This window comes from Delphinus delphis, chromosome 3 (genome assembly GCF_949987515.2).
Source record: "Delphinus delphis chromosome 3, mDelDel1.2, whole genome shotgun sequence".
NCBI lineage: Eukaryota > Metazoa > Chordata > Mammalia > Artiodactyla > Delphinidae > Delphinus > Delphinus delphis.
Window position 1 is genome coordinate 125,138,178 of NC_082685.1, and position 19,005 is coordinate 125,157,182.

Genomic DNA, 19,005 nt, shown 5'->3' on the forward strand with positions numbered 1-19,005 from the left:
TACGGGAAATCAGGGCAGGGGGAAGGTGACAGACAGGATGACTCTCAGGTTTTGGGTTTGCCCAACCAGATGGATGACAGAGCCGTCCACTGAGAGAGAGAACACTGGAGGGGAGACAGGTCTCAGCATGCTGAGGTTGAGGTACCTGTGGGACACCCAAAGTACATGACCAGTATATAGTTAGTTCTTTAGTTAGTTAGTTAATTAGTTGAGGGGTCTAGACTAAAGATATAGATATGGTAACTGAAGCTAGCTGAAGGAATAGATGAGTGTGCTCAAGAAGAGCTGTAGGTGCCCAAGAAGAGATGTCCAGTGATTTTTAGCAACATGGCGGTCATGTGATTTTGAAGGGGCAAGTTCATGGGGGGTGGGGGGACGTTGGTGGTGAAGGCAGAAGCCAGGTTGTAGAGTGAGCACGGGGAAAGGAACAGTGTAGACAACTCTCTCAAGAAGTTTAACCATAGAAGGGAAAAGAGAAGCAGGGGTGACTGCTTGGCAGTGGTTTAAGATTTAGGGGACTCTGGTGAATTTAAACATCCATGATAAAAACTTGGGAGGGAGAGAGGGGCTGAGCATTCAGCAAAAAGAGGCTTGGTCTTGGGGAAGGCTGGGGAGGACATCCAGGGACTGGGAAAGGAATAGAAAATGTGAAGGAGTTTGAAGATGTTCTCACTGAGGTTTTTATTTCTGTTACTGGAGGGCAAGGTAATCGGTTAAGCATGAGAGGGAAGTTTGTAGGATTAAAAGGGTAGAAGAGAATGGAGGTTTTCTTTTAAAAAAATAAAAATGAGTATTTTTTAAATTAAAAAAGAAACACATGCCATGATTTTGAAAAATCCAAGAATATACAGTGAAAAGTAAGTCTGTGCTGTACCCCAGCAGCCCAGCCCTCCAGCCCTTCTTTCTGGAGGCAACCCCAGGGACCTGTCTCTTGAACCTCCTTTCAGAGATAGTCCATGCCCTGTTCTGAGCCACACTGTTTCACTTAACATTTTATCTTGAAGATGGTTCCACATCGGCACAAAAAGATCCACCCCATTATGAAATACACTTTCTTTAACCAGTTCTTGTACATACTTCTCGGCTCACGGTAGGAAACGTGTGTAGGGACAGAATTGCCCTCTAAGGATTTACGGGTCAATCTGAGTGGCCATGAGGTGCCCAGACTAAACATCATTTCTGGCTGTCTCTGAGCATATTTCCGGATGAGGTGAGCATTTGAATCTGTGGACTCAGTGAAGTAGATCATGTTCCCCAATGCGGGTGGGCCTCATCTAATCCACTGAAGGCCGGAACAGAACAGGAGAAAGGAAGAATTCGTCCATTTTTTCTTGCCTTGTTGCCTGACTTGAGATATCTCATCTCATATTCTTCTGCTCTGGGACTAAGATTTACACCATCAGCTCCCTTGGTTTTCAGGCCTTCAGACTCGTACTGAATTGCGCCACTGGCTTCCCTGGGCCTCCAGCTTGCACACAGCAGATCGTGGAACTGCTCGGTCTCCATAATCACATGAGCCAATTCCTCAGAATAAATCTCTTTCTATGTATCTGTGTACATCCCGTTGGTTCTGTTTCTCTGGAGAATCTTAATACAATATCCTTGCCTATTTTTCTATTGGGTTGTTGGTCTTTTTCCTACCAATTTTTAAGAATGGTGAAGGTTTGCAGTAGTCTCCATGGAAGAGAAAGGCCAAAGCGGGCTGGTGTCCGGGACAGCCACCAGGCTCCTCCCCTCTCTGCAGCGGAGCTAAGTACAGAACTCTGCAGGCACTCCTTGAATTGAATAGGTTTTCACTGAACTGCCTGTTTGCAGCCCTGGCCTGTGATTTCTTTCTCCAGAAGGATTACAATTCCCTGAGGCTATTGCTGACCAAGAGGCCTGCGGTCGGTCGGAGAAGGAAGGAAGGAAGGCCCCCATTCTGTGAGTTCCATTGTCGGCCTGTGAGTGGGTGGGGGAGAAGTTGCTCAAATCCCTGAGTCGGCCTGGGAAGGGACTTGGGGGCCTCCTTGCTGGGCTTGGTGTTTACTCTGGGCCCCAGTTTCCCGTACTTGATCCAAAGGGTGTGTCCTTCCAGGCCTGGAGTGAGCCAACCATGCCAGCCCCGGTAGATGCCAGTCTCCAGCACGCAGCTCTTGATGCCCCCGCCCCCAGCTGGCTGCCCTCACACACAGACTGTCACCTCGGCTGCCAGCCACCCTCCTTGACCACACACAGTCCTAGGCCCAAGGGCCTGAGGGCAGGGGGCTGAGAAGGCTGAGGATGAAGGGTGAGGCTGACGCTTCCCTGTCCTCCGCAGGTAGCCGGCTCCCTCTGCCCTTTTGCATTTCCCAGAGCCCCACAGACAGGTTCAAGGCCTGAAAGGTGTGAGAGGCCACTCTAACTGCTAAACTCCTCAATGCGAAGCCAAGAGAGCACCTTTTCCCAGAGCAGAACCTACAGCTTCCTGCTCCCCATGAGAACTCCAAGTGGTGTGAATTGTTACAGTTAAAATGACCTAAGTAATGAAAGGATAGAAACACATTTTAATCCTTCGTTAGCATATGTGATGTGACTGGTGCTGTGTTAAAAGGCTTTACATACATTTGGCCCTTACAACAACCCTATAAGGTAGTGAGCATTGTTATCCCCATTTTACAGATGACAAAAGTGAGGCTTAGGGCAGTTAAGTAACTTTCCCTAAAACACAGGATTGGTAAATGGCAAGGCAGGCATTTGAACTTAGCTCTAAATATGGGAAATGTGTAAACACAGCCTTAGACTGTGGTGTGCACCCCTGTTCATCCCCCATCAACACAGCTGTAGCCAGGGAGGCCCTTACTGGCTGGTATTTCATGTTTCTCAATGCTCTGTAGATTCTGCTTCTCCTAAAAAAGAGGACTGCCTAGGAATTCTGCCCCAGGATACTTAAACCCATCACAGGTTTTCAAAAACAGACGACCTTATTAAACAGGAACTCTATACCAGAGTCTAGTTGGGCCTCTCTGTCTAGTGACCAGATGAAGGTCTTACCGGGGGTGGATGATTGCTTAAACTACTGAAATAGTTATGAAAAGGCGTATTCATATTACAACTCCCAATATTCAAAGGCATTGGGCAGTCTAGCATTTTTCAACTTTCATAACCATTGCTTTTAGACTCCACTTCTTTAATTAAAAATAATTTCTTGGAAACCATAAACAAAATGAAGACAACCTATGGACTGGGGGGAAATATTGGCAAATGATGCAACCAACAAGGGCTTAATTTCCAAAAGATACAAACAGCTCATACAATTCAATATAAGAGAAACCAAACAACCCAATCAAAAAATGGGCAGAAGGCCTAAACACATTTCTCCAAAGAAGACATACAGATGGCCCACAGGCACGTGAAAAGGTATTCATCATCGCTAATTATTAGAGAAATGCAAATCAGAACCACAATGAGATACCCCCTCACACCGGTCAGAATGACCATCATTACAAAGTCTACAAATAATAAATGCTGGAGAGGGTGTGGAAAAAAGGGAACCCTCTTACACTGTTGGTGGGAATGTAAATTAGCATAACCACTATGGAAAGCAGTATGGAAGTTCCTCAAAAAACTAAAAATAGAGTTGCCATATGATCCAGCAATCCCACTCCTGGGCATATACCCAGACAAAACTATAATTTGAAAAGATACATGCACCCCTATGTTCATAGCAGCACTATTTACAATAGCCAAAACATGTAAGCAAACTAAATGTCCATCGACAGGTGAATGAATAAAGAAGATGTGGTGCATATATATACAATGGGATATTAGTCATAAAAAAGAATGAAATAATGCCATTTGCAGCAACATAGATGGACCTAGAGATTATCATACTAAGTGAAGTAAGTCAGAAAGAGAAAGACAAATACCATATGATATCACTTACATGTGGAATATAAAATATGACACAAGTGAATCTATCTATGAAACAGAAACAGACTCACATACATAGAGAACAGACTTGTGGTTGCCAAGAGAGAAGGAAGAGGGAAGGATTGGGAGTTTCAGATTAGCAGATGCAAATTATTATATATAGGATGGATAAACAACAGTGTCCTACTGTGTAACATAGGGAACCATATTCAATATCCTGTGATAAACTGAAATGGAAAAGAACATGAAAAAGAATATATATGTATAACTGAATCACTTCTCTGTACAGCAGAAATTAACACAACATTGTAAGTCAACTATACTTCAATAAAATTAAAAAAATGATAATTTCTTGTCTTCGCTTCCTATCCGACCCCTTCTCTTGTGAGTGGAGGTTTAAGCTCAGAATCTTAGCATCGGTGGAGCTTTGAGTTAACAGGGACTGGGATACAGACCCATAACTAGAATCCTGAGAGGTAGTTTGTTTTCTTTTTCAACCTTCTTGATGGCCAAAGGTGCTAAACATGTAGCTATGTAACAGCTGAAAAGGAAATCGAACACAAAGAAGAAAATGACACAGCCTTTAACCCACAATTTAAAAGGCAAACATTCAAAACACGTAGACTGAGGAAGTCTTTTTTTTTTTTTTTAACCTTTTACTTCATAAAAGTTTCTAATGAAAGACCTCACGGAAAATTTTTTAAAGTTTTAACTTTTACTCTTTAGGTCAATGCTGATCAGAAAGTACTACCTTTCCTTACAACACACAATATTACCAGGGACGTTGATGGAGAACCACACAGCAATGAGTACATGTTCCTCTGGGTAAAAACTACCGCAGTCCATTAAAGGTCTGCAATTTTGTAAAATGGTTCCAATATCTGTTTCCCCTTTGTTTCTAGAACCCAAAATTTAGAGAATTCTTTCAAAATTTCTCAAGCTGCAAGTAGTGCATGGCGTCTCAAATGCGAAAAATGCTAAAAGAGTACTTTGATTTTCAGTGCTCTCTAACCAGTGAGTTCCTGGTTCGTTATTGTATCTTCAGGGTAGGAAGAAATGAAGTTTTTTTTCCAGTGGCAGGGAGGGGACCCAATCATAATTTTTAGTTCCTAATAAAGAAAAGTGCAGCCAATTTAAATGGCCCCAAATAAATTATGGTTGAAACTAGCATTTTAAAAAATTGGTATGTTTGGAAACTAAAGGATTGGTACTAATTTATGAATAGCAAGTCAGAGAGGAAGCTGAAATAGGCCTGACTTTCCGGGTTGGCCTTGAGGGGCACAGCATGGCTACTCCTGTCGGCCCCTCTGAGCAAGGCGACAGAGATGCCCACGGGAGGTTTCTACGTTTTGAGGAATATACTTCCTAAAGTCCTGGATTCTTTTTATGTTCTGTTTTTTCTCTTAAGAGGGGTAGGTGTATCAGGGCAAACTAGGAAACGGATGGGGAGAAAGGAAAGTGCATTTCCAAGTTACAGAAAATTTGTGGCACAGTATCCCAATGGATGTGAACTGAATTTCACTGGCAACTGCATCCACAGTCAGAGCAACTAAACAAGGTGACTTCAAGAGGAAAGTTTCAATTTCTGCAGTGCTAAGATTAGAGATCAATGGCAACACCCTTGGACGCCTGGGAGCTGCTCCCTCTGTTCTCTTTCCTCCTCCACCCTCCCCACCCCTATTCCTTCCCACTCTTAGACTATCCAGTACTGTAATGTTAAGAAAACCACGTCTAAAGAACATATTCTCCCTAAGAAGGGCATTACATTGTTAGAGAGGACCCAACAGGGTCTTTGGAGACAGGCCCAGGTATGAGTCCTGGCTCTCCCCCACACAGGCTGTGTGTTACAGTCAGGCTACTTAACCTCTCTGAGCTTTAGGGTGCTCATCTGTGAAATAAGGACAACAGAACCTACCGTGTGTTTTTTGTTTTGTTTTGTTTTTTGCGGTACGCGGGGCTGTCACCGTTGCAGCCTCTCCTGTTGCGGAGCAGAGGCTCCGGACGCGCAGGCTCAGCGTCCATGGCTCACGGGCCCAGCCGCTCCGCAGCATGTGGGATCTTCCCGGGCCAGGACACAAACCCGCATCCCCTGCATCGGCAGGTGGACTCTCAACCACTGCGCCACCAGGGAAGCCCCAGCCGTGTGTATTTTTGAGAGGACTGTGAAGAAGTACATAAATGAAAGCCTTTGGAGTCAAACTGCCCAGATTCTCATGTTTCCCTGACTACTTTCCAGCTGTGTGACGTCTTGTAAGTAACTAACTTATATATGCCTTACATATGAGTTTCCTCATTGTAAAAACAATAACACCCACCTTGTAAGTTCTTTTAAAGTTTCAATGAGATTGTTGGTACACCCTTTGCAAATACCTGGCACATAGTAAATGCTGGATAAATACTAGCTGTTATTAAATAACATGTGTAGAGTGCCTAGGACTTAGCTGAGAAGGTATGTTCTATGAGCAGTTGCATCTACTAGTTTGAAAACTGTAACTGATTATATTTTGATAAATCTTCAACTATTCAAGCTAAATGCACACGGTCATATATCTATACTTTTTCAGAGTTTTACTGAAGTATAACGTGTAGAGTGCAGACATCTTAGGTATAAATTTAATTATATTTAACCCTGTTTTAGGTGATTTAAAAAGCGAGACGCTTTCTCTGCTGAATCTGACAAGTAGAAGAAAAGAGATTAATTTGTCTGATTAAAAGACAGGTTTATGCTGAGAGAGAAAAAAATGCAGTATTCAATACACACAATTTTTTACCAGCAAATAGCGTACATTTTATTCATATAATTACCCACTGTCTTCACTCATATCCCAAAGATTTCTTGGATTCACTAGAACATTTGCAGTTGTTGCTAAGCAGAGGCAATATTTTCATAAAAGTGCCTGTGAGTTTGACCTCTGTAGCACCCCTGATTTAGAATCTTAAATTTTTTTCTTTAATTGATTACATCTTGCAGGAAGTGCAACAGATTCTCTTGAAAGAGCTTGACAGACAGATGTTTTGCATCTGAGTGAAGCGTAAACACCAACATCGCTTAGCTTTGAAAATTCTTTATTCTGAAAGATTTGGCTGAATTCACCCATTACAAGCAAATGATAATTCCTCTTAGCAACTCCTCTACCTGGCAGTTGACATGTTTATTTTGACAATGATTGTAAAGCTCATTCTGATTTCCAAAACATTCAAATGTGAAAAAGCATGTGTCTTAGAACTGAGGAAGCAGTATTTTAATACTTCGCAACATACATTTCACCAAAAGCAATATGGGTTGTCTGTGTGTAAAAAAAAAAAAAAATTTTCAGGACACTGTGATTATGACTTTACTTGGCTTCATATTTTGGGAGCTAAGTTGTAATAGGAGCCAGAGATTCAAAGTGAGGAGTCTTGAATGTTTTCTCTAATACAAATATCACTTCAAGACAACTTATGTTTCATATTAATAATCATCATCACTTTGGAGTATCTGCTCTGTGCTAGGCACTGTGCAATGTACATTATCTCTCCTAGTCTTTATTAAAAGTCCTATGCAATCGGGGCTTCCTTGGTGGTGCAGTGGTTAAGAATCCACCTGCCAATACAGGGGACATGGGTTCGAGCCCTGGTCTGGGAAGATCCCACATGCTGTGGAGCAGCTAAGCCCGTGCACCACAACTACTGAGCCTGCGCTCTAGAGACCGCAAGCCACAACTACTGAGCCCGCGTGCCACAACTACTGAAACGTGCACACCTGGAGCCCGTGCTCTGAACAAGAGAAGCCACCTCAATGAGAAGCCTGCACACCACAACAAAGAGTAGCCCCCTTCTTGCTGCCAACTAGAGAAAGCCCAAGCACAGCAACGAAGACCCAATGCAGCCAAAAATAAATAAATTTAAAAAATTAAAACAAAAGTCCTATACAATCGGTATTATTATCAATTTTTACAGACAGAGAAACTGGGGTTCAGAGAGATCATTGTTTAGGCTAACTCACCTATGAGGAAGATCCTGACTTTGAACCCAAGCCTGTCAGACTCCAACACCTAGACTCTTTCAAGTACACACAATAGCTTTCAAGGTTGTGCCGTGTTAAATACATTTAGGGTACTCAGAATACCAGAATGACTCCAAAGATCCGTTGGGGTAGAAGGAGTGGAAAGAGAGATAAATGTTTACATCCATATGTGTGTGTACATCTATGTATGTCACACACACACACACACACACACACACACACATCAGTTTGTTAGGGAATTTCCTTTCGTTGAAGCTGTGTAAGGAGAGAAACCTCACTGGTGTAAACTATTGGAGAGAAGGTCAGACTAAATTAGTGGAAAGTATGAATTTTAAATTCATTTTAAATAAAATAGATTTTCCGAATGCCTCATGGATTTCAAAATGGATTCCCACTCATTCTCTTATTTCATGCTCATAACAACCCCTCAAACTAGGCAGAGTTGGTATTATCAACTTAATTTTACAGGTAAGAAAAGTAAGGGATGAAAAAACTATATGTCTTGCCTATGGTCATAGAGCTATTTAGTGATAAACTCACACCTCCCTACTGCAGGGTGACCTAATAAATTCCTTCTGAATTATCAGATAATTACCGGATAAGAATGATATGTATTCTTATATTAATTATTCATATATAAGAGATTGCCTGAAGTGCTCCAAGATTTATTTCAAACATTCCCTTTGTAATCTCATTTACATCATTCTTCTGCACTACTTAGCAAGACAGGGTTTGCTAAATGCAGGAAAATTTCTGCCCAGATCCCAATCGAGTTATTATAAATTCCAAATTAATAGGGTCTAAATAAATAAGAGCTTATTATGGGGCTAAAAGCTGATAATGTTATTTGTTTCTGATATCTTTTTTCATTTGCTTCAGCCCCAATTTGTGCATTTTATCTACTGCATTTTTTTTTTTGGTTTCCTCATTAGAGAAACAGGGCAAGAGAGGCATACAAGGCAAGAATTACCTGTATATGAATAAAATTAATAACCTGAAGTTATGGAAGGGGGTAGAGAGGTATCTTTTTGGTATTTTATCATAACGCTTAGTAACAGCAATTTGCAGTAATGAAATATCTAATCTTTACTTCTCCTGGATACGTGTTGTGTTTATCACTTTATGCTTTACTTACAATTTTTTTTTATTACTCCATTTGTTAAATTATTTAAACTTACAAGGCAACCTCTAACTTATTCATGGTAAGGCAGCCTTCTGAAATGGGAATCATGCAAATAATTATTTAATTTTTTATCCGTATTTTTAAGGGGGTCAGGATATTTTTGTCATTTACCCTGGGATTTATAGGGACTAAAATGCTCGTGATAATTCACCACCGGGGACAGGTAACCCAGCTTGAACTCTAAGTACCGTGAGGACTTATCTCCTTAAAATAAACTTTATATAAAAGTCATCTGGATGGAAATGTGCTTTTCCTCATGCTGGGTTTCCTTATGCTTTTAAAAGAGTCCTAAGGGATTAAGATGAGTGAGAGACAGGCCAATAGCATGAAAGGCCCAATGCTCTTAGAGATATTTCTTCTATGATTAAACAATAATGATTTTTTTGTTTGCCAGGTGTGAAGAATAAACACTCCTGGATTCCCTCTGTTCTGTGGTTTTCCCTCTAATCTACAAACACACCACAAAGGCTTCTCTGTTTCTTCCCTCAATCACATTTCTCATTCAGACGTCCTTCCTGTTTGGGGTTCTATTTCTTACTTCCATTTGGTTCTTTCCTTTCCTGTATGGGCTTCTAAGTTTGTTTATTTTCAGGTTTCTCACATTTTTCTATTTTTGAATTGTTTCTTTCTGCAGGACAATCTCCGTGTCTTGCTCCTTTTTCGTTTTACTCCCTGTCTGTTCTGTACCTGGTATTATTCATCATCTTCGTTTCTATTTATTTCTTTCCTCCTAGCTCTTATTTCTTTATCTCTGGCCCCTTATTTCCTCTCCTTGATTCTCCTGTTCCCATCTCGATGCCCTTTGACCAAACATCCTCTCTCTACCCCCTGCTTAAGGCAGTTGAAGAAACATTCCCAACTAAAATGGAATAGAAAGAATAGAGTAGAAAGAGAATAGAAAGGTGGCTGACTGAACCTAGGAAGGGTGTGTCTAGTCGTGTTAATGACTTCCCCATCCTCTGTTGGTCCCCGGCCGGTCTCCACCACTGTCTGCCTGTGTCCCAGCCGGGATGAGGCAGCATAACGGGAAGGAAGCCGGAGAAAAGGTGAGGGCTTGGGGCCATGGAGACTGCGAAGAAGCCGTTCTTTAAATACCAGACCGCCTGGTCAGCATTCATCGCAGAAACTCTACAAAACAGGATTATATTCAAAGCACAGAACCACTCAGATCAGCTTCCCAGCAAGCCAGAATCTACGCTTCTGCATCTAAAACTGAAGTAAGTATAACCAGAATGTTTTCACTTGACCCCGAATTACTTTAAAACTACCTGTGGGAGGGTGCTAATGCCCACTTCCAAAATAAACATCTTATTTCTCATGACTTGGCTCTGACCCAGCTCCACCCCTGGCATTTTTTATTTTAAAAATATTTCCAGATATGTTTATAAATAAATCACGCCTCTTAACACTGCCTTACTGCCACCCAATTGTACAGCGGAGGAAAAATCCATGACAGTTAACACTGTGGAAAGTTTGCTTCTCTCTCATCCCTCAGGAAAAAAAAAAGGAGAAGCATAATGAGTATTTAAAAGCCAAATGAACAAGAAGCTCTCAGAAAAACAATTTGACCAGCCCAGCAGCAGTAAGACAACCAACGGCACAAACAACGTGACCTTTCTTCCTTCCCCTCCTGCCACCTGGGGTGACGACCAAAGGGCATTGTGTGCAGTCTGGGACGGCAGGGACCTTGGGAGCCCTGCTGAGGACGGATGGTGACAGAGCGGACTCCATTTCTCCTTGTTCAGGCAGGTGTCAGTTTGTTGATTTTGAAACTGAGTCCCAGGGAAAACACCTTGCTCTTCAAATTCTTCAAAACAACAACAAACCTGCACTTTTCACATGTTTTCTATTTGGACAAAAGAAGTCTCTCTTTCTTAGGCTCAGGTACATTGCGGAAAATACCCTAAGTTTATGACATTGTTTGCTAGGATCCCCTCTGAGGTCAGTCCTGGCATGCCTCCTGCCTTGGCTACTCTTGAGACAAAAGGGAGAAGAGCTGGGTCTTAGGACAAATGAAAACAAAGTCTCGGGGCTGAGGCCTTTGTCTAACTCAGCACTGATTGAGGTTGGGTCTGAGCAGAGGGGCGCGTCCCCAGGCAGCCAGGAGTCCTTCCTGTAAGACAGCTTCAGGCGTGGGGCCGGGGTGGGGGTGGGGGATGGGGGGCGTGGGTGGGGGTGGGGTGAGGGGTGGTTCTGTCCACTCAGGGCTGCTATCCTGTGGGGACGTCTTGAATCAGGGGCCTCTCTTTAATAACATCTAAGGATTTTTTTTTTCCCTCGTTTCAAAAAGATCACAAAAAGAATGTGCCGAGAACTGAATCAAATAATAGAATCACAAGCACACACACCCCCAAAGTTAGAAATAAATTACATTCGGACAAATATACAGACAAAAATCACGCACAAGCGTTCCAATTTTAATGCTCATTTCCCTCCTCTAAGGAAGTTTTAAAATAAAATAAAAAGAAACAAGTAACAAAAATAAAACAAGAACACAAAAAAATCCTTGGCCGGGTAGAGTCCAGTTCCTGATATTCTTGAGATTTGCAGGTTCTGTGTTGTTTGTGGCCCCTCGTGCCCCCGGTTCCAGTCTCTGTAGTTGGCATTAGAAGCATCCCTGCCTGGTCTCAAGGCTTTCATCCCCTTTGGGGAGCCCTGTCACCTTGGCTCCATTTGCTAAAAGGGTGGGCTTTAAGCAGCTGTGTGCACAGTGTTAGCTGCTGCACAGAGGCAAGCAGTGGCCAGAGTTGGAACGGTGTGTTCCCTGCCAGCTTGGCCTGCACGCTGGACGGCTTCTCCCTGCCCCACCACAGAGGGAGGGGTTTCCTTGCTCTGCATCCCACAGGAAGAGAACTACCTCCAGGCCAAGTGTTCCCAGAAAAACCCACCACCATAATAGAGAAGCCGTGAATTCCTCTTACTCATTTTGTCACAAAAACATCCCATGCTGGAATACTCTGAGGTTTCACTCTTACTCCATTTTCTGACCATTGTTAAGGACATGTGACTAATGCTAGATGTATTAGTTTCTTAGGGCAGCCATAACAGAGTATCAAAAACTAGGTGGGTATCTATTTAATAAGTAGAAACTTTTTGTCTCACAGTTCTGGAGGCCAGAAGCCCAAAGTGAACCTGTTGGCAGTTCCATGCTCCCTCTGAAGGTGCTAGGGAAGGATCTGTTTCATGCCTCTCCTAGCTTCTCGGTAGCCTCAGGTGTTCCTTGGCTTATAGATGAGCACTCCAGTCTCCTGTCCTCTCACAGTGTTCTCCATGCGTCTGCATCTTCTTCCCTCTGTGTGTGTCTGTTTCTGTATCCAAATTTCCCCATTTTATAAGGACACCAGTCATATTGGATTAGGGCCCACCCTAATGGCCTCATTTTTAACTTGGTTAAATCTACAAAGAACCTATTTGCAAGTTAGGTCACTTTCTGAGGTTTGGGGGTTAGGATTTCAGCATATTTATTTTGGGGGACACAGTTTGGCCAATATCAGTAGGTTGCCTTGTTGTTTAAATGTTTTCCCAACTTACAAGAAAGACTACTCTCTCTTATTTTGTGGGTCAGCCTATGGAATGTTCTGTAACTACAGTAATAACTAGATTCAAACAAATGACAAAGAGCTGCTGGGTAGGTTCAATAGCGGCCCTGGCTTTAGAAACTTCTGCTTGGCCACTTCCCCTTGTGTGGGCCTGCTCCCTCTCCTCTTCCAGTTTCCATGAATGAAGTGGGAATCTGATTTGTACTTTCAACTGAGGTTTCTCTTTTCTAAGCTCTTCTCCAACACTGCAACACATCAGAGCTGCTTCTCCTCATTGTAACAGCAGCTCTCACCAGTAACAAAAAACGTATCCTCATTAGTAATGGAGGGGTGGGAGGTGCTGGAAGATGTGTCAACACAGGTATCATTGGTTGCCCCATAGCAATTCACACCCATTTGTACAGTTGTGATATAAGGCTGAAAGTGACATTTATTAAGTGTTTTGAAATTCTGAGATGAAAAGTAATTGAAAAAATCAATTGTTAGGATTGGATTGTGAAAGCATTTTCTTAAAAAACAGAGCATATTTGGGTTAATGAACATCTTGGGTTCTCCTAATTTTCTAGGCAATAATCATAACAAACCCATGATACAAGTCTTAGCCTCCAGGGCTTACACATCAATGTGGTTAATCACCTTTTATTTCCATAGCACTCCTGCCCCACCAGATTCTCATATCAACCTCCCAATGTAGGGCAACAGAGATGAGTGGGTAAAAAAAACAATGAGGTTCAAATTGCGGGGGAATGCCCCCAGGTGGTCTCTGGGGGCACCTGAGCTGGCTACTAGCTCCTCACACAAACTCGTGGTTCACTAAACATGCTGATTTTATTTTATTTATTGGGCTAGTTTTCAGCATCTTGTTTGAATGTTGTGTTTGATTTTTATTTTCCAGTTTTTCTAGTTGGGTAAGGCTTGGGAAGATAAGTTGGATCAGAGGAGAGATTTCTAGCCTACTACAAAGGCTTCCCTAGCAGGTGGGATTTAAAAGGGAAATAGGTGAGAGTAAGCTTCGAACATCCAGGTGAGAGACATAGCCAAACCCTCGTTTTTACACAGAGCAGACAGGAGCCCTTCATGCAAGAGGGAGGGGGACGAATGGATATCCTTTCTTTTTTTACTTTTTCCCCCCTGGTTGGAAAAAGTTATATTTTTCCTTTATCAGCACTACACAAAATTAAGCAGTACAGAGAAAGTGAAGGTTTCTGCAATCTCACCACTTCTCCACTCTGCTAGGAGCCACAATGATGACAGTTCAGGTTATTTCCTTCCAGACTTTCTAACACAAATACTGTATAGGTCTACATCTATATCTGTAAGTAAAACCATTAACAGAGTCATCTTATTCTGATCATTCTGTACCTGCTCTTTTTCCTCTTATATTGCCCATGTTTTTCCAGGTCAAACCATGAAGATACAACCTATTCATTTTTTTAAAAAATCATATTTCATGTTTTAAAATAAAGCAATTCTTACACTGATTCAAACCATACAGAAAGCTATAAAGTGAAAGTAAAAGTCTTCCATCCTTTACGCCTAGTCCTTTTCTTCAAAGGTAGTCACTAAAACTGCTATCACAGTTTCCCATATATCCTTCCAGAAACTATAATTACTACTATTTCCATATATGTACATACAGAAAACTTTTATTTTGTCTGCATCTTGCTTTCTTTATGTAATATATCTTGAGATTCTAAAGAATCTTGAGGTATATATAGATATACCTCATTCTTTTTAACAGACGTGTAGTATTCCACTGTATGACTGTACTATTATTTAATTAATCAGTTCTCTATTAATGGACATTAAAAAAATTTTTTTTACTGGAGTATAGATGATTTACAATGTTGTGTTTCAAGTGTACAGCAAAGTAAAGCAGTTATACATATACATATATCCACTCTTTTTTTAGATTCTTTTCCCATATAGGCCATTATTACACAGTACTGAGTAGAGTTCCCTGTGCTATACAGTAGGTTCTTATTAGTTATCTATTTTATATATAGTTGTGTGTATATGTCAATCCCAATCTCCCAATTTATCCCTCCCCCACCTTACCCCCTGGTAACCATAAGTTTGTTTTCTACATCTGTATTAATGGACATTTAAGTTGTTTTAAAATTTTGTACTAAAAAAGAGCGCTAGGGGCTTCCCTGGTGGCGCAGTGGTTGAGAGTCTGCCTGCCGATGCAGGGGACACAGGTTCGTGCCCCGGTCTGGGAAGATCCCACAGGCTTCAGAGCGGCTGGGCCCGTGGGCCATGGCCGCTGAGCCTGCGCGTCCGGAGTCTGTGCTCCACAACGGGAGAGGCCACAACAGTGAGAGGCCCACGTACCTCAAAATAAATAAATAAATAAATAAATAAGAGCGCTAGAATAAACATCTCTCATACAGAATAAAACATTAGTCCTCATTTCTCTACACTGTCATCAGCCCTGAGCATTAGCATTTTATTTATTTGGCGTACTTTATTTATTGATTTATATTTTTACAAAAACTATTGCTGATTTGATTAGTGATATCTTGCTTTAACTTTTATGTCTTTGATTATTATGGAACCTAACCCTATTTTATATGCTTCATTGCCCTGAATTGCCTGTTCCTGACTTTTGCCTGGGTGTTTATCGGAATATTTCTTATTGATTTACAACAGGAGGATTGTCATATGAAAACATGCCTATAGAACTCCAGTGATGGAGCTAAGATTTTAAAAGGCAATTATGCTTTACATATTCATAATTCTCTAATAAACTCAGCAGAGACCAAGTTGATGCTTACATCTGTTAAGTAAACTTTTTTTCTAATAGAGTATAAACTGTGTAAAAAATAAATAAGTAAATAAAAGACACAGGAAGACAGAACAGCTTGTTTTCCAGTATCTCTTGCCATCTAAGGAGCACTTTTAGGGAGACAGTGAACATGCTAAGGAAATCATCCATCTATTTATTTATTTTTTATAATCAAATGAATACATTTATTTTTTTTTTATCTTTTAACATCTTTATTGGAGTATAATTGCTTTACAATGGTGTGTTAGTTTCTGCTTTATAACAAAGTGAATCGGCTCTACATGTTCATATATCCCCATATCCCCTCCCTTTTGCGTCTCCCTCCCACCCTCCCTATCCCACCCCTCTAGGTGGTCACAAAGCACCGAGCTGATCTCCCTGTGCTATGAGGCTGCTTCCCACTAGCTATCTATTTTACATTTGGTAGTGTATATATGTCCATGCCACTCTCTCACTTCGTCCCAGCTTACCCTTCCCTCTCCTCATGTCCTCAAGTCCATTCTCTACATCTGCATCTTTATTCCTGTCCTGCCCCTAGGTTCTTCAGAACCCTTTTTTTTTTTAGATTCCATATATATATGTGTTAGCATACGGTATTTGTTTTTCTCTTTCTGACTTATTTCACTCTGTATGACAGACTCGAGGTTCATCCACCTCACTACAAATAACTCAATTTTGTTCTTTTTATGGCTGAGTAATATTCCATATATGTGCCACATCTTCTTTATCCACTCATCTGTCAATGGACACTTAGGTTGCTTCCATGTCCTGGCTATTGTAAATAGAGCTGCAATGAACATTGTGGTACATGACTCTTTGAATTATGGTTTTCGCAGGGTATATGCCCAGTAGTGGGATGGCTGGGTTGTATGGTAGTTCTATTTTTAGTTTTTTGAGGAACCTCCATACTGTTCTCCATAGAGGCTGTATCAATTTACATTCCCACCAACAGTGCAAGAGGGTTTCCTTTTCTCCACACTCTCTCCAGCATTTATTGTTTGTAGATTTTTTGATGATGGCCATTCTGACCGGTGTGAGGTGATACCTCATTGTAGTTTTGATTTGCATTTCTCTAATGATTAGTGATGTTGAGCATCCTTTCATGTGTTTGTTGGCAATCTGTATATCTTCTTTGGAGAAACGTCTATTTAGGTCTTCTGCCGATTTTTGGATTGGGTTGTTTGTTTGATTTTGAGCTGCATGAACTGCTTGTAAATTTTGGAGACTAATCGTTTGTCAGTTGCTTCATTTCTTATCTATTTAACACTCATTCCTCATAAGCAACTCTTTGCTATTCTGTCTTAAGGTACACACAAATAAAAGTAATAAAACAATCTAAGCCGTAGACTTGCACTCATTCTGACTGATTTCCCCCCCTTAGTCCAAATTACTGAAATTTTCTTAATAATACTTAAAAACAAGCCCATTTACAAAGCCAGTGACATCATAACGATCAGTACTGCACTCATTTTCACTCCCTCACACATTTTCCTACTGGATGAGTGGCTTCCTTGTTTAAGTATGGAATTCACTGATCATAAAGTGGATTTCATCAGATACAAAATATGAAAAAATGAACTCATGGGAGATGACCCTTGAAATGCACACCACCCTCAAGGCTTGAAAGGATTTTCTATTTCATCAACTTTAGATGAGCTATAGTAATAAAACATAAAATATTATACAAGGATTAGGAAATTAAGAGTCACCTACCTCATATTTCCTCCCCAGTCTCATTTTCTTAGCCTAACTCACTCTCAGCATTTAGAGCCGGTCCACTTGGCCTTCCCCCAGGAATTGCACCCCTTGGTTGAGTTAAGGGTTTCTTCTCTGTGCTTCCAGAACACTCTGCATGGCTCTCTCCTATCACTCACTGGACAATTTTGAAATGACAGGGGATGTGGCTCCTCCCAAATTTGATCGCCAGCTCTGCAGGTCAAGGACCGCATAGTGTTCATCTTTGTGCACCTGCCAGCTCTCACAGTCCCTGGCACTTGGTGGGTTCTAAGTAATTACTTGTTTTGCTGTGTTATTGTTAATATGTTGAACAATATGGAGAACGGTTTGCTCCCTATTTCACAACTGATTGCCTACCTAACATCCATCACTGCCCCTTCCCCCTTTATCCTTGCTGGAGAAACCCTGGTTTTGTTTGAAGTTTCACTCTCCACAAAGCTACGTGCTTAGGAAATGACTCCTCTTTTCTGGTTCGAGGGAGAGCATGCATGGTGACTGGTCCGGTCAATCTTTGCAGTCCCACTCCCCTGGCCTGTGGCCCAATTCCAGCCAATGAGGTCTGAGAGTAAGTCATCTGGGGAGCTTCGGGAAAAGGCTTTTCTTATAGTATAGAGAGACTCATGGGAGGAGCCCACCTCTTTCTACTGGTCATTGGTGTATTGCATGGGATACCTGGAACTGCTGCAGACATCTTATAACACAAGGGGGACATCCCCAACCTGCTAACAACTGCAGAGGCATCCTCCATGTTGTGGTTGGGCTGGTGTCACCTGCCTGCAGACTTTCACTGAGACATAATTAACCCCTGAAGGCAACCTAACAGTACATCACCACACTGAATAAAAACAGGGAGAAACCAAAGGGGCATTAGGAGTCCTGTACTGGGGGAAACAGAGTCAAAATGGAAAGTTAAAAGGAATCAGGTTTTCTCTTATGGTAGAGAAGCCCATGGATAAACCCAGCTGTTTTCAAGTTCATGGAGGGTTTTATGGATGGGATATCAAACAGTTATTCCCCATAACTTCTGAAGACCTAACTGAAAGAAGAAACTGAACTAAAGCAGGAAAGATTCTGGATGGGTTTAAGGGAGAATTTGCCTGAGGAGTGATAAAACCCTGACAAAGTCCACTGAAGATGAGAGGCTGTGCCTTTAGAAAGAGACAAGAATGGAAAACACGAGTCTTTGAGCAGTTTATTATTCACCTACCTAAGGCGATGGGGATAACCAAAGGACTACTTTGAAGTTTGTAATTTTAGGTGAATCTAGAGAAGAGAAGCTACTCAAATTTAAGCAGATGAGGAATCAGCTACATATCTCCAAAAGTATCCATTAGGGTATAAGTTTGCTTCGACAAAGCTGGAAATACCTGTTTCAGCACTATCAGGCCAAAATGTCAGCGTGACATCCAGTTTATAAGTTACGTAGAACACACACTACTTATCAGAGCTTTGTGATTAGTCACATGCCCTGAACGAGGACATTGCATGAGAAATGTAGCCTTGGGGAAGGTGGCTGATTATATTTCCGGGGTGTTTATTAGTAAGGCTGATCCTAATCTGAATCCACTTTTCCATGGAAGAATGTAAAAATGAGTATTGGATTTGGTCAGTTCCTATGACCATGCCAACACGCTGAAGAACACACAGTATGCAAGTCACCAGGTTCGGCTCAGGGCCACCCATTCCTGAGTCCAAGGCTTAGGTTAACGGAACTACTCAAACAAACGATATTGCAAATTGATTTACTGACTGTGAAATTACAGCATGGATCACAATTAACCTGGGACAATAACTACTTCTCCCCTTACAACCAATTTTACATAAAACTATTATCTCTCAGATTAACCCCAGAAGCTAATGT